Source organism: Oryctolagus cuniculus, chromosome 1 (genome assembly GCF_964237555.1).
Source record: "Oryctolagus cuniculus chromosome 1, mOryCun1.1, whole genome shotgun sequence".
NCBI classification, from domain to species: domain Eukaryota; kingdom Metazoa; phylum Chordata; class Mammalia; order Lagomorpha; family Leporidae; genus Oryctolagus; species Oryctolagus cuniculus.
This window is the reverse complement of record NC_091432.1, coordinates 187,314,859-187,331,900: the sequence shown is the minus strand read 5'-3', so window position 1 is coordinate 187,331,900 and position 17,042 is coordinate 187,314,859. Positions and strand designations below refer to the sequence as shown.

The following is a 17,042-nucleotide window of genomic DNA, read 5'->3' as shown; positions in this document are numbered from 1 at the left end:
TATCATATAATTTCTTTATCCAGTCTTCAGCTGATGGGCATTTGGATTTGAATCCATGTCTTAGCTATTGTGAATTGAGCTGCAATAAACATGGGGGGTGGGGTGCAGATAACTTTTTCATATGCTGATTTCATTTTCCTTGGGTAAATTCTCAAGAGTGGGATGGCTGGCTCAAGTGGTAGGTCTATATTCAGATTTCGATGTACCTCCATACTGTCTTCCTTGGTGGCTTTATAAGTTTACATTCCCACCAACAATGGATTAGGATTTCCTCAAATCCTCACCAGCACTTATTGTTTGTTAATTTCTGTATGTAAGCCATTCTAAGCGGGTTGAGGTGAAACCTCATTGTAGTTTTGATTTGCATTTCCCTGACAGCTAGTGATCCTGAGCATTTTCTCATGTGTCTGTTGGCCATTTGGATTTCCTCTTTTGAAAAATATCTGTTTAAGTCCTTTGCAATTTCTTCACTGGGTTGTTTGTTTTGTTGTTATTGAGTTTCTTGATCTCTTTATATATTCTAGTTATTAATCCTCTATCAGTTGAATAGTTTGCAAATAATTTCTCCCATTCTGTCAGTTGCCTCTTCACTTTCCTGAGTGTTTCTTTTGCAGTACAGAAGCTTCTCAATATGATGTAATCCCATTTTTCAATTTTGGTTTTGATTGCCTGTGCCTCTGGGGTCTTTTCCAACAAGCCTTTGCCTATGCCAATGTCGTGCAGAGTTTCCCCAATGTTCTCTAAGAATTTGATGGAATCAGGTAGTAGATTTAGGACTTTAATCCATTTTGAATGGATTTTTGTGTAAGGTGTAAGGTAGGGGTCTTGGTTTCTTCTGCATGTGGAAATCCAGTTTTCCCAGCACCATTTGTTGAAAAGAATGTCCTTGCTCCAGGGATTGATTTTAGCTCTTTTGTCAAAGATAAGTTGGTTGTAGATGCTTGGATTGATTTCTGGTGTTTCTATTCTGTCCCATTGGTCTATCCATCTGTTTTTGTGCCAGTACCAGGCTATTTTGATCATAACTGCCCTGTAATATGTCTTGAAATCTGGTATTTTGATACATCCAGCTTTTGTTTGTTTGTTTTATAAGATTGCTTTAGCTATCCAGGGTCTTTTGTGTTTCCATATGAATTTCAGCATCATTTTTTCTATGTCTAAGAAGAATGTCCTTTGTATTTTGATTGGTATCACTCTGAATCTGTAAATTGGTTTTGGACCTCTTGCCCTCTTACAGACAACCATCTCCCTCTCTGTGCCTCATTTTCTCAATCTTCAGCAACCTGTCTCCAGCTCCTTTTGCATCACTGAATGTCTTCCTGTCAAGGTCGGCAACAGCTGCTCATTGCTAAATCTGAAAGTGTGCTTCATTATTGTTTTCTTACTTCAGTAGTAATGGACTATTCAATCTTTCTAGAAGTGGAGTCTTCCTTTAATTGTTACAATACCATCCCTGCTCTCCCTCTTATCTCTCTAGTCTCCCGTCAGTCACATACACAGGCTTCTATTTCTTCATGCATCGTTTACCTGTGGAACTCCTCAGAGCTCCAGGCTCTTCCCATTCTCACACCTCTGTGCCTGATCATATTGAAAACAGCCCCAGTGAATACCTGAAGGTGTTTTTTTTTTTTTAATCCAGACTCATGCTTTCTTTCCCATCCCTCTCTGAATCCAGTAACCAACATTCTGTGTTCAGATTGAAGATTATGTGGTGTTTTGTTTTGTTTTTAAGCTTTAGTCCCCACATCTGAAGAACAAGCAGTATTGATCTTTCTGTGTCTGGCTTGTTTTATTTAACATGATGCTCTCTAGTTCCACCCATTTTGCTGCAAATGACAGGATTTCATCCTTTTTTGTGTCTGAATAGTATTCCATTGTGTATATATACCACATTTTCTTTATTCATATGATGATGGACACCTTGATTGATTCTATGGTTTGGCTATTATGAACAGTGTGCTAGAAACATGGTAGTGCAGTATCAATTTGACACACTGACTTCTTGTTTTTTGGATTTATATCCAGTAGTAGGATTACTGGATCATATGGCATTCTATTTCTATCTTCAAAGAAATTTTCACACTAGTTTCCACAGTCGCTGTACTGATTTACATTCCCACAAACAGCATATGAGTTTCCTTTCCTCCACATCCTCACCAGCATTGTTATCCTTTTTGATAATGGCCATTCTGCCAGGAATTGGGTGATATCTTCCAAGATTTATTTTATTTTATTTAAAAGGCAGAGGAGAGAGAGAGAGAGATACAGATAGATCTTCCATCTGCTGATTCACTCACCAAATGGCTACAACAGCCAGGGCTGGACCATGCACTGAAGCCAGGAACCTAGAAAACAGTTTGGATCTCCCATGTGAGTACAGGGGCCCAAGCAGTTGAGCTATATTCTACTAATTTCCCAGGCCACTAGCAGGTAGCTGGATTGGAAGTGGAGCAGCCAGGACTTGAACTGGTGCCCATATGGGATGGCAATGTCACAGGCAGAGGTTAACATGCTATGGCACAATGCTGGCTCCAAAAGATCATATCAAATTATAGTTTTGATTTTTATTTCCCTGGTGGCTAATAATATTGAATGTTCTTTCATAAATTTGTTGAATATTTGTTCTTCTTCTGAGAATAGTCTATCCAGATTCTTTGTTCCTTTCTTCTTTTTTAAATATTTATTCATTTGCTTGTATGAAAGAGTAACAGAGAGAGATGGGGATAGAGAAATCTTCAGCTGGATCAGAAGCAGAGCAGCAAGGACTTAAAACAGCACTCTGATATGGTGTGCCAGAAGCTGGAATCACAAGCGGCTGCTTAACCTGCTATATCAAAACACCAGCCCTTTTGCCCATTTGTTAACCAGATTGGTTTTATTGCTGTTCTTGGGTTAAGTTCTTCATATATTACAGATATTAATCCTTTGTCAGATAAGTAGCTTGTGAATATTTTCTCCATTCTTCTTCATGTTATTTTTTCCTTTGCTGTGCAGAAGCTTCTGAGTTTTATATAATCTCATTGGCCTAGTTTTGCTTTTGTTGCCTGTACTTTTGGAGTCTCCAAGAAATCATCACCTTGAAGTATTTCTCCCATGTTTTCTTCTAATAATTTCATAGTTTCAGGTGAGTCCTTAATCCATCTTGAGTTGATTTTTGTATACGGTGAAAAGTAGGAATCTAATTTCATTCTTCAACATATGTATATTGAGTTTTGCAAGCAAAATTTACTGAAAAGACTATCCTTTCTCTAATGTGTAATCTTGGCAACTTGGTCAAATATCAGTTGTCTGTATATACATTGATTAATTTCCAATCTCTGTATTATGTTCCATTGATCTATGTGCTGATTTTTATGCCAGTACCATGCTGTTTTAATTACTATATCTCTGTAGTAAGTATGCTTTGAAATCAGGTAGTGACATGCCTCCAGCTTGATTTTTTTTTTTTTTTGCTTGAGATTGCTTTGTCTATTCTTGGTCTTTTTCAATTGATAGTTTCCTCTAATTCTTTAAAGAATTCATTGGTATTTCAATGGGGATTTCATGGAATCTGTAGATTACTTAAGCCTTAGGTAGTATGGACATTTTATCAATACTAATTCTTCTAACCCATTAGGAAGGAATAAATTTTCTTGTGCATGTGTGTGTGTGTCTGTCTGTTCCATATTGGGTCTTCATTCTGCAAATGCACTCATGAACCTAGCTGAATCCATACAAACAGAAATAATGCTGCACAACAGAGTATAACCTAGGTTTCATAATATGAATATATTCCTGTTTTAGGAGTGGCACAGCAAATTAAGTTGTGGCTTGGGACATTTATATCCCATATCAGAGTGCTTAGCATCAAGTCCTGCCTCTACTTCCAATTCAGATTCCTACTAATGTGCACCCTGGGAAGCAGCAGATAATGGCTTAAGTACTTGGATCTTTGCCACCCACATGGAAGGCCTAGATGAAGTTCCTAGATCCTGACTCCAGACTGGCTCAACCTTGGCTGTTGTAGACATTGGAACAGTAAACTAGTCAACGGAATATTTCTGTCTCTGTAATTCTCTATTTCTATCACTCTGCCATTCAAATAAATAAAAATACACAAACTTTAAAATATATAAATAAATGGCTATTTTATGGTTATGCATTTTGAGTAATCACCATCACTACTAGGGACTCAAGTCCCAACATGGCATCATGACCTTAAACCCAGGATTCCAGATTAGCATCTTTCAAACTCCGAATCAACATATAGAACTTCCACAGTGTATCCCCTAAAATATCTGTCCATTCTTCCACATTGTATTTCCCATTGAATGACATTTCCATTTACAATGTGGTCCAAGCCAAAGATTTAAAATTATCCTTGACTCTGTTTCCCCTTTTTTCCTATAAAAATATTAAGTATAATTATTTCTACCACCTCAATATTCACTGTAGTCATTTTCTCTTAGATATTAATTTATCTTCAGCATTACTTCAGGATACTATCATCTCCCAGTGAAATGAGAAAATTATTTTAATATTGATTGATAGATTTAAAAGAGAGAGAGACACTAAAAGAGAGAGATTATATCAGCCACCTACTGGTTCACTCCTCCAAATGACCACAACAGCTAGAGTTGAGCCAACCAAAGCCAGGAGCTTGAAACTCAAGCCAGACCTCCAGGCTGGCAGGGCTCCAAGTACTGGGATCATCATCTGCCGCTTTTCTGGATACATTGTAGGGAGCTAGACTGGAAGCAGAGCAAGCAGAGCTCCAAACAGCTTTCTGATAAGAGATGTCTGCATTGCAAGCAGCAATTTAACCCACTGTGACACAATGCCCATCCCAAGATGATATAATTCATCTCAGCCTTCTATTTTTACCTTAAGACATTCTCAATAAAAGCAGAACTGGCATTTTGAAATGTGAATCTAATCTATCATTTGTCTGCTGAAAACCCTTCAATATCATTCTATCATGCATGGGATAAAGGCAGAACATCTTAACTAGCTAAAAAAGACGTCCATGTGTTGACACCTGATTATTTCTCATCTACTTCCTGATACCATGGCCATGCATCTGCCATTCTGAAGTACTTTCTGCTCTACCTATTGTTCATTCTCTCCCTTTTAGCCAAATTTAAACACTTTATTCCTTATTACTGAAATATTTACTTTTTTTTTTTTTTTTTCAGGCAGAGTGGACAGTGAGAGAGAGAGACAGAGAGAAAGGTCTTCCTTTGCCGTTGGTTCACCCTCCAATGGCCGCCGCGGCTGGCGCGCTGCGGCCGGCGCACCGCACTGATCCAATGGCAGGAGCCAGGTACTTATCCTGGTCTCCCATGGGGTGCAGGGCCCAAGCACCTGGGCCATCCTCCACTGTACTCCCTGGCCACAGCAGAGAGCTGGCCTGGAAGAGGGGCAACCAGGACAGAATCCGGCGCCCCGACCAGGACTAGAACCTGGTATGCTGGCGCCGCTAGGTGGAGGATTAGCCTATTAAGCCACGGCGCCAGCCACTGAAATATTTACTTTCAAGAACACTTTTTCTTATTCTTTTTATCACAATTTTAGATAAAAGGTGGGTTGAACAACCTAATTATTCTGTTACATTCATTTATATTTCTCTGTGTCATAATATTTGATGGAAGTGTCAGATTTAATTTCATTTACATTGTATTACAGCTATACAGAATTCAAGGTACTATTTTTAATAAATTTCAAAATCCATTTGGAAGTAAACCAGAGAAAAATTTTAATTTTAAAAATTCTTTAAATAAATTGAAAATGAGGGAAGAAAAACACAGTCCTACAACAGAAGGACTAATTCAGAAGAATCTACCTCACCAATGACATGAAATTATGACAAAGATATCTCTTCAAAATAAGAGGACAAGGAATGTATATATTTAATAAAAATTGACAGGATGGATGTGAAATATCCAACCATCAAACCAAGCTCCAGATGAATTTAAAAAGTGAAATACAAAAACTGAACATATAAAATTGTCAGGAAACAAAAGTTAATGTTTTCAAAACTTTATAAAAATAATTAATTTTACTACTGAGGCAATAGAAGTCACCACCAAAAAAAGGTCAGTACTACAACAAACTAAAATTAAACTAATAATATTTGACTCAGAAAATACATTTACATTTAATATAGCTATAAATTTTTTATAGAAAGTATATTAAAATATGTATGAAAAATAAAGTATTAAGAATTCAAAAGCTATATGAGCAAAAAAGAAATATATCCCCAAACCATGTCAGTTATACAAATATTAAGCTAAGTCCAGAAAATATACTGTTTGACTTGTGAAATAAAATACCAAATTAAAGAAACAATGAAAAACAAAAATTTTCGCTAAAAATACTAATGTGAACACATAATACTAGCAACAGCATTGTTAAATTTATTTTTCCAATTGATATTTGTGTGTAACAAATTACCACCAAATTCAGCAACTTTAAGCAGTCATTTTATTACACTCACAGATTAGGGTCTGTGAATTTGGAAATGGCAGCATGACTAGCGTGGCAGCTTCAGCAGGAAAGGCTCGGAGGGCTGGGGTGATCTGCAAGGCTAGGGAGTGAAATCCACCCTTATCTGGCACCAGGGCTGAGAGATTGGAAATCCAGTACTACCATCCAGAGTATCTATTAAATGTGGCCTCTTCATGTGATTTGATGTGTGTGCTATGACATTTAGTATTAGTATACATTCAGCTTAAGGATACTGAAATTTCTTTCATGTCAGGTCATCGCATTAAGCATCAATGTTCCAAAAACCAAGGTGGTAGCCACCTTGCCCTTCCAGACTCATCCTCCAGTCATGGAGGTTACAAGATATGACAACACCCACCTAGATTCAGAAAGTAGGGGAAGAGGCCCCACTTCTTCATGAGAAGAGTGGCAAAGTGGTATTGGAAAGGATCATATGAGATGGAGATGCCCTCATAGTCATCTTTAAAAAAATGCAATCTGCCACAACAACGCATGGTTAGCAGCATTGTAATTTATTACAGTTATTCTGGAAAATACAACAACATCATTTATTTTAATTCAGTGATCTCATTCCAGGAAATTTGTAATAAGGAAAAAACTGAAGAAAAGCAAAATTTGTCATCATTTTATGCCAATAACTTACATTAACTAACTAACTAATTGGTAAATTATAATAATTACCCAAATAACTAAAGTAGGTGGATGACTGGGAGGTATTTTTGTAAATGGAAAATAGTTACAAAGATTATACAAAAATATGGAAATTATCTGACAGTGAATGAAATTAAAAATGTACCATACAATAGAATAGAACCACTGGCAGAAATAATTTGAAAGTGTAGATTATGCACTAGCACTTTGGACTTTGATGAGTATGGATGGTGACACCCAGATCTCTCAGGTCACACTGTCCACATGTTTCTACCCTTCTATTCAATGCTGAAACCAAAGGTAAGACTTCCTAGTGTTCTGGGAAGAACTTTTTTCTTTGAGTAATGAAGCTGCCCAAAGAGAAATCACTAGGGTGGCAGAAAGTAAATGAAGAAACAGCCCCTCAATCACCTATTCTGCATTTAGTAATATTCACAGGCCTATCTTCAGCAAGGATACTCAAATTAATGAATTAAATGAATGACATTGAAGCCCAAGTGAAAATAACCTTGGGGAATTTATATCCAGGACTCATCTGTACAAAAGGGCCCCAAACTGTGCATGTGCCTCTAAAATGGGATTTTGTGTGTGTGATGTATTATCACATTTGGAAGCTCACAGCTTGCCCAGAATTGCTTTCTCTTTAGACATGATCTGGCCATATTCAAGATCACCTCATGACTTTCAACTGGAAGTAACTCAAGGCCAGATTTATTTCATTCTGCTTGAATGGTTTCCTCGCCTTTGAATGCTAACTCATTAGCAATATATTAGATACTGTTTATTATGTAATAATATGAGTCCTTCAACTTATATTTGGTGATTCTCTCCTGTCATGTTCACTCGGATGTTTAAATCCCACTTTCCTGATAATGTTCTATGTGTTTCCATGCTACGCTCTCAAACCCCTTCTCCATACCACATACTTCCATGCCAAGGACACAGCAGGTATGTAATAATTGTTTTATATTGCAATACGTGAAACATCTCATAGAAAAAGAGAATTAAGATATGTATTTGTTTTGTTACAAAAGTTTTTTAAATCAATACATACTTTTCATAATATGGATTTTTCCATGAACTTTTTGAAGATTCCTCATATTAAAATACTCATTTTTATGTCCATGGCATTAGCTATATTTTGGATGTGTCATTCTTTTAAGGTTACTTTGATTATTATTGTCATATTCATATGATTTCTCAGTCAAGAAAATGGTTAAAAATAGTCAAGAAAGGGAGAAGTAGCCAGCACCGCGGCTCACTAGGCTAATCCTCCACCTTGCGGCTCTGGCACACCAGGTTCTAGTCCCGGTCGGGGCGCCGGATTCTGTCCCAGTTGCCCCTCTTCCAGGCCAGCTCTCTGCTGTGGTCAGGGAGTGCAGTGGAGGATGGCCCAAGTACTTGGGCCCTGCACCCCATGGGAGACCAGGATAAGTACCTGGCTCCTGCCATCAGATCAGCACAGTGCACCGGCCGCAGCCCGCCGGTTGCGGCGGCCATTGGAGGGTGAACCAACGGCAAAAGGAAGACCTTTCCCTCTGTCTTTCTGTCTCACTGTCCACTCTGTCTGTCAAAAAAAAATTAAAAATAAAAATAAATAAATAAATAAATAAAACGAAAGGGAGAAGTAAGAAAATATACAAGCCAAACCCATAAGATCCCAGAATGACATAGTGAACATACAAAAACACTCCAAAATACTAAGAAACAGATTATATATGTATGTTGACAAGAAATCAAAATTTATTAAAACATTAGCCAATTTAGTATTCAGATGATATTTATGCAGTAATTTGTAGCCATGGAGTTTGATTTCCTAACTCTCATCCTCAATAAAAATGGTCCTATGTAAATAGATATAATCCTTAAAAGATAGCATTATATAAAGGATGTAGCCTGGATGTCAGCATCCAATCTGAGCTTTCAAATTTGACCCAAATGTTAGCTTGAGTTTTACCCAACTTTATAGCTTGAAAATAACACTGCAAAATCTTAGATGAGTTTTCCCTGTTTTTTTCCTTTAATAATGATTCTGCCTCATTCAAACCATAAGACAAAAGTCTCCACTGCCCCAAAAGGGCTTTCTCATAAAGGAACCAAAGAACAAAGATGACCACCTTTAGATTTTTATAACTGCAAGATGCCGCATTGAAAATTCAAGGAAGCATGACAACTCCAAAAGAACACAATCATTCTCCAGAAACAGATCATGATCTGCAGGAAATCTTTTAAATACCTGAAAAGTAATTCAAAATAATGCACCAATGGAATCTCATTGAGATGCAAGAGGATACTCAAAGACATTTCAAAGAAGTAAGAAAAATAATGCATGATATGAACGTGAAATTCAACATACAGAAATAATTTGAACAATCAATCAAATTTTGCAGCTGAAATCTTCCGTCAATGAAATTTTTTAAAAATGCAGTTGAGAGCTTCAGCATCGGAATTGTCAATGAAGAAGCAATTTCTGATTTTGAGGACAAGACTTCTGAAATAAATCAGTCAAAAATAAAGTAACTAATTAAAAATAATGAAGAAAGCAAATGAGATCCTACACATGATAAAGTCCAAAGACCTAATATGGAACAGATTATAACAATTCTTGTCCTCAGGCCAGTGCCTACAAACAGTGCCTCTAGAACTGCTTGAGTTCCAGAAGTGCCCAGAGGCATGCATGAACCCCTGCCACTGATGTAATTCCAGGCTGCTGGCTTCAGCCTGGCCCAGCCCTGGCTCTTGCAGCTATTTGGAGAGTGAACCATCAGATGGAAGAGCTTTCTCTCTTTCTTTCTCTCTCTCTCTCTCTCTCTCTCTCTCTCCTCTCTAACTCTGCCTTTCAAATAAATAAAAAAAAAAGAAAAATTTAAATGTGGGGAGGAATGGAGCACAAATATAAGGTTATTAGGGTATCTTATCTGTTTGTTTTTTTCCTTACCCTTATAATCAATGTTAAGTTGTTATCATTTCACGATAGCCTGTTATAGCCAAAAGTTGTCTAGAAGCCTGTGGAAACCACAAAACAAGAATCTACAACTGATGTGCCAAAAATAAGTAAGAAATCAAAGTAAATCACCAGAGAAAATTGCTTAACTATGAAAGAATAGAAATTAATAAAAATATTTTAAAAGCCTCAAAATGGCAGTAATAAAAAAACTTCACTCATCAATAATTACCTTAAAAGTCAATGGATTTTCCAATTAAAAGGCAGAGAATGACTAAAAGAATTAAAAACATGATCCAGGGGCTGGCGCTATGGCACAGTGCGTTAAAGCCCTGGCCTGAAGCGCTGGAATCCCATATAGGTTCCAGTTCTAGTCCCAGCTGCTCCTCTTTTTTTTTTTTTTTAATTTTTTTTTTTGACAGGCAGAGTGGACAGTGAGAGAGAGAGATAGACAGAGAGAAAGGTCTTCCTTTTGCCGTTGGTTCACCCTCCAATGGCTGCCACGGCTGGTGCGCTGCGGCCGGCGCACCACGCTGATCTGATGGCAGGAGCCAGGTACTTATCCTGGTCTCCCATGGGGTGCAGGGCCCAAGTACTTGGGCCATCCTCCACTGCACTCCCGGGCCACAGCAGAGAGCTGGCCTGGAAGAGGGGCAACCGGGACAGAATCCGGCGCCCCGACCAGGACTAGAACCTGGTGTGCCGGCGCCGCAAGGCGGAGGATTAGCCTATTGAGCCACGGCGCCAGCCTGCTCCTCTTTCAATCCATCTCTCTGCTATGGCCTGGGAAAGCAGAAGATGCCCCAAGTCCTTGGGCCCCTGCACCAATGGGAGACCCGGAAGAAGCTCCTGGCTCCTGACTTCAGATGGGTGCGGCTCCAGTCATTGCGGCCATCTGGGGAGTGAACTAATGGATGGAAGACTCCTCTCTCTCTCTCTCTCTCTGCCTCTTCTTCTCTCTCTGACTTTCAAATAAATCTTTTTTTAAAAAAAGTGAACATATAGAAGAAGGTATTTCGTGAAAACAGAACCCCACTACCCCCCCCCAAAAAAAAAAAAAAAAACAGAAGAAATAGACATGTAAATCAAAAGCAGTAAAAAAGAGAACAGGAATATCATTATATAAGATAAAGGATTCAATCCAATGAGAAGAAATAAAACTTGCAAATACCTGTATATCCAATATTGGAGTACCCAAATGCATAAAGCAAATAATAATAGATCTAAAAGGAGAGATAGACTTAAATACAATAATAATAGAGGAATTACTCAGTTTCATTAATGGACAAATATTCTACATAGAAAATCAACAATGAAACAGTGAAGTTAAACTGTAACTCAATCGACTGAACCTAACAGCCATACACAGAAATTTCTATCCAATAGATGCAGAATATACATTCTTCTTAATTATATAGGATAGATAATATGATAAGTCACAAAACAAATCTCAAAAAAATTCAAAAGAATAGAAAGTCTATCAACTATCTTTTCTAACCACAGAGCAATAAAACTAGAAATCAAAAACAAGAAAACCTTTGGAAATGACATAGAAATTCAGGAAACTACTTAAATACAATATTAGAGCATTGCATTTAAATTAACCAAATTATTCCTGAAGAGTCTATGTATCAGTGCAGAAATCAAGCAAATAGAAAAATTCCTTGAAACAAATGAAAATTGAAACACAACATACCAAAACCTGTAGGACATAGCAAAAGCAGTACTAAGAGAGAAAATTATAGCAATCAATCTCTGAGTCAAAAAATCAGAAAGATCTCAAAAAAATAACTTATTGCTGTGTTTTTAAAACTAGAAAAAGGGGCCAGCACCGTGGTGCAGAGGGTTACAGCTCCAGCCCACAGTGTCAGCATCCAATATAGGCTCTGGTTCGAGTATCGGCCACTCCATTTCTGATCCAGCTCTCTGCTATGGCCTGGGAAAGCAGTAGAAGATGGCCCAAGTCCTTTGGCCTCTGCACCTGCATGGGAGACCTGGAATAAGCTCCTGGCTTCAGATCAGGTCAGCTCTAGCCGTTGCGTCATTTGGGGAATGAACCAGTGCATGGAAGACTTCTCTCTCTCTCTCTGATTCTACCTCTCTCTGTAACTCTGTCTTTCAAATAAATGAAATAAATCTTTTAGAAAAATTAGAAAAATAAGAACAAACAAATTACCAAGTTGGTAGAAGGAAAGAAATAATAGAACTCAGAGTTCAAAGAAGTAACATAAGAAAAAATGCCAAAAAAAAAATCAAGGAAATAATCAACTGGTTCACTGAAAAGGTTTAAAAAATCAATAGATTTTTAGCTAGACTAGAAAGGGGGAAAAATAACAGAGAGACATTGTGACAGAAACACAGAAATAGGATTATTGGAGATTTTTTAAAAGATTTTATTTATTTATTTATGTGAGAGGTAGAGTTACAGACAGAAGGAGAGACAGAGAAAGGTCTTCCTTCAGTTGGTTCACTCCCAAATGGCCACAATGGCTGGAGCTGTGCTGATCTGAAGCCAGGAGCCTGGTCTTCCACATGAGTGCAGGGGCCAAGCACTTGGGCCATCTTCTACTGGTTTACCAGGCCACAGCAGAGAGCTAGATTGGAAGAGGAGCAGCCAGGACTAGAACAGGCACCCATATGGGATTCCCAGCACTGCAGGTGGAGGATTAACCTAGTATGCCATGGTGCCGGCCCCACAGATTATAGGAGAGTACAATGAATTATTACATGTTAACAAATTTGATAACTTCAAACAAATGAACAAATTCTTGGATGAATATACCTCACCGAGATTAAACAGAATACCTAAACAGACTAGTAATGAGAAACAAGTTGAATCAGTGATATTAAAAACAAAAAAACAAAACAAAACAAAATCCTCCCATCATAGAAAATTTCAGGACGAGAAGGCTTTACCATTGAATTCTATCAAACTTTTCAAAAAAAAAAAAAAGTGACATCAATTCTTATTTCCAAAAATAGAAGAGGGAGGAATTCTTCCCAATTAATTATATCAGAGCAGAATTACCTTGATATCAAAACTAGACAGGATATAATAACAACAACAATAATAACAAGAGCCACATGGCTAGTATCTCTGATGAACATACATGCAGAAATCTTCAACAAAATCTGAGAAAACCAAACCAAACAGCAGTACAATGATCAGCCTCTATAATCAAGTGGGATTCAAACCAGGGTTTCACAGATGATTTAGTATACATAAATCAATAAATGTGATACACCACATCAACAGAATGAAGGACAAAAACCATATGATTATCTCAAGAGATATATGAAAGATACTTGATAAAACTAAATTTCCCTTTATGACAAAATATCTGACCAAATCCAGTATAGAAGGTAACTTCAACAAAAGCTAATGTCACAGTGAATGGGGGAAAACTGAAGGCTTTCTCTCTGATATCTGGAACAATACAAGGATGTTGAAGTTCACCATTTTTATTCAACATAACGCTGGAAGTTGTACCTAGAGCAGTCAGACAAGAGAAAAAAATAAAGGACATCTAAATCGAGAAGGAGAAAATAAAATTGTCACTGCTTGCCAATGATATGATCTTATGTATAGAAAACCCCGAAAACTCCAACAAAAATTGTTAGAATAAACAAATTCACCAAATAAGCAATACGCAAAATAAACATACAAAATAAATAGCATTACAAAACAACAGAGGATCATCTTATCATTTTGAAAAGATATCATTAAAACAATCTCACTTGCAATAACTACCAAAAAATTGGAAATAAATTTAGCAAAAGAGGTGAAAGATCTCTACAATAAAAAGTGCAAACCGGCCATCGCCGTGGCTCAACAGGCTAATCCTCCGCCTAGCGGTGCCGGCACACCGGGTTCTAGTCCTGGTCGGGGTGCTGGATTCTGTCCCGGTTGCCCCTCTTCCAGGCCAGCTCTCTGCTGTGGCCCGGGAGTGCAGTGGAGGATGGCCCAAGGGCTTGGGCCCTGCACCCCATGGGAGACCAGGATAAGCACCTGGCTCCTGCCTTCGGATCAGCATTGGAGGGTGAACCAACGGCAAAAGGAAGACCTTTCTCTCTGTCTCTCTCTCTCACTGTCCACTCTGCCTGTCAAAAAAAAAAAAAAAAAAAAAAAAGTACAAACCACTGATGAAAGAAACTGAAGAGAACACAAAAAAAAAGGAAAGACATCCCATGTTGATTGACTGGAAGAATGAACGTAATCAGAATGTGCATACAACATAAAATGATTTAGTTTCAATCTAATCCCTATCAAAATACTAATAATATTTTTTACAAAACTAGAAAAAAAATCACTGACATTTGTTTGTAATAACAAAGGATCCTGAATAGCCAGGGGTCTTGGCAAAAAGAACAAAGCAGTAAGCATCTATTTGACTTTAAAATATGTTACAAAACTATAGTAACTAAAACAGCATGGTAGGGCTGGCACTTTGGCACAGTGAGTAAAGCTTCCACCTGCTGTGCTAGCATTCCATATGTGTGCCAGTTTGAGTTCCAGCTGTTCCACTTCTGATCCAGCTCCCTACTAATGTGCCTGGAAAAGCAGCACCCATGTGGGAGACCCAGAAAAAGCTCTAGGCTCCAGTTCCAGCCATTGCAGCTATTTGGGAAGTGCATCAGTAGATGGAAGACCGACCTCCCTCTCTCTCTCTCTCTCTCTCTCTCTCTCTCATGCATCTCTGTAATTCTGCCTTTCAAATAAAAAAAATTTTTTTTGAGAAAAAAAAGACAGTATGGTATTGGCATAAAAACAGATTCAGGGGCCGGCGCCACGGCTCAACAGGCTAATCCTCTGCCTAGTGGAGGATGGGCCAAGTGCTTGGGCCCTACACCCCATGGGAGACCAGGATAAGCACCTGGCTCCTGCCGTGGAAGAAAAAAAAAAAAAAAAAAACACAGATTCAGGAGCCAGTAGAACAGAATAGAAGTTCTACAGACAACTGATATTTGACAAAGATACTAAGAATATGCACTGAACAAAGGATAGTCTTTTTAATAAATAGCATTGGAAAACTGGATCTCTATGCACAGAAGCATCAAACTGCACTGAAAACAGAACAAAGAGCTAATTGTGAAACAGAACAGAACTTTGAAATTACTAAAATGAAAACAAATGGAAAACAACTCAGAACACTGGAATGAACAAGGACTTTCTAGATTTAAGTCAAAACCCACAGGAAATACAAAGCAAAATAAACAAATGGAATTTCATCCAACTAAAGAATTTTGGCACAGCAAAAGAAACAATCAACAGAAAAAAGAGACAATCTACAGAATGTGAGAAAATATTTGTAAGCTGTACATCTGACAAGGGTTAATATCCACAATATATAAGGAATTAAACAATTCAATAGCAAAAGAAAAGAAAAAGAAATTTGCTTAAAATAGGCACTATATCTAAACAGACATTTCTCAAAAGAAGATATACAAATGGACAACAGGTAGATGAAAAATGCTCAAGATCACTAATCATCAAGGAAATGAAAATCAAAACCACAATGAGATATCACTTCAACTCAAATAACATTGACTATTATTAAAAAGACAAAAGTTAACAAGTGTTAACAAGAATTTGGAAAAGGGGACACTTGTATAACTGTTGGTGGGAATGTAAATTGGTATAATCATTAAACAGTATGGCGGATCCCCAAACAACTAAAAACGGAGCTACCATATGATCAAGCAATTTTATTCCTGGGTATATATCCAAGGGAAATGAAATCCATCTGTCAAAAATGGCACCGGCACCCCCGTGTTTACTGCAGCACTATTCACAGTAGCCAGGAAATGGAAACAACCTAAGTGTTGATCCACTGATGAGTGGATAAAGAAAATACAGCATATATACATATATAAAAGGATAAAATCTTGCCATCTGGAACAACATAGATGGAACTAGAGGTCATTACGTTAAGTGAAATAAGCCAGTCCTAGAAAGATAAATATCACATGTGTACACTCATATCCAGAGTCTAATAGTGATCTCGTAAAAGTTAAAAAACATAATGGTGGTTACCAGAGGTAGGCAAGGTGTTTGGAGAGGAAGGGATGGGGAAAGGTTGAACGACAGGTACTAAGTGATAGCTACAAAGGAGTAAGTTCTGGGGGTCTGGTCGGTCTTGTGGCTCAGCAGGTTAAGCCACTGCCTGAAATGTGGGCATCCCATATGGGTGCTGGTTCAAGTCCCAGCTGCTCCACTTCTAATCCAGGCCCCTGCTAACGCACTTGGGAAAGCAGCAGAATATGGTCCAAGTTCTTGGCCACATGGAAGGCTGGATGAAGTTCCATACTCCTGGCTTCAGCTTGGTGCAGCCCTAGCTGCTGGAGCCATTTGGGGAGTGAACCAGCAAATGGAAGATTTCTCTCTCTCTCTCTCTCTCTCTGTAACTCTAGTAAATAAATAATTTTTTTAAAAAAGTAGTGGCTCTGAGGTAACTATAGATAATGTACTGCATATTTTTCTTTCAAAAAACAAACAACATAGGATTTGGGGTGCTTTTGCTACAAGAAACATTACATACTTAAAAGGATAAATAATTTTCCTGACTGGATATTACACTATTCACACACACAATAAACATCATCTAGTTCCCCATAAATAGTCACAATTTTATGCCTATTAAAATAGCTTTAATAAGCAATGGGACTATATCATCTCAATAGTAAACAGGGAAATGAAAATTGAAACAAATGCAAAATAATCGTTTTGCCTATTGGGTGACAATGTGAGATTTGATAACATTCAGCACTCCAAAACCTATAGAAAAAACACTCATTTCTTATTGATGGAAAAGAGAGTATATATAGAGTATGTATTATGTTTCATAAAATAAAACTAGTAATATTAAGCTTTATAATATGCATATTCCCTATTTTTTTCAACTTTTATTTAATAAATATAAATTTCCAAAGTACAACTTTTTAATTATAGTGGCTTTTCCCC

General features: G+C 37.6%; 1 long non-coding RNA gene across 15 annotated transcripts in view; it reads right to left on the bottom strand.

Moving 5' to 3' along the window:
- LOC103346257 (uncharacterized) overlaps positions 1-17,042 on the bottom strand; it is a 1,098,305-nt gene that overhangs the window by 865,283 nt on the left and 215,980 nt on the right. The window lies entirely within an intron of this gene.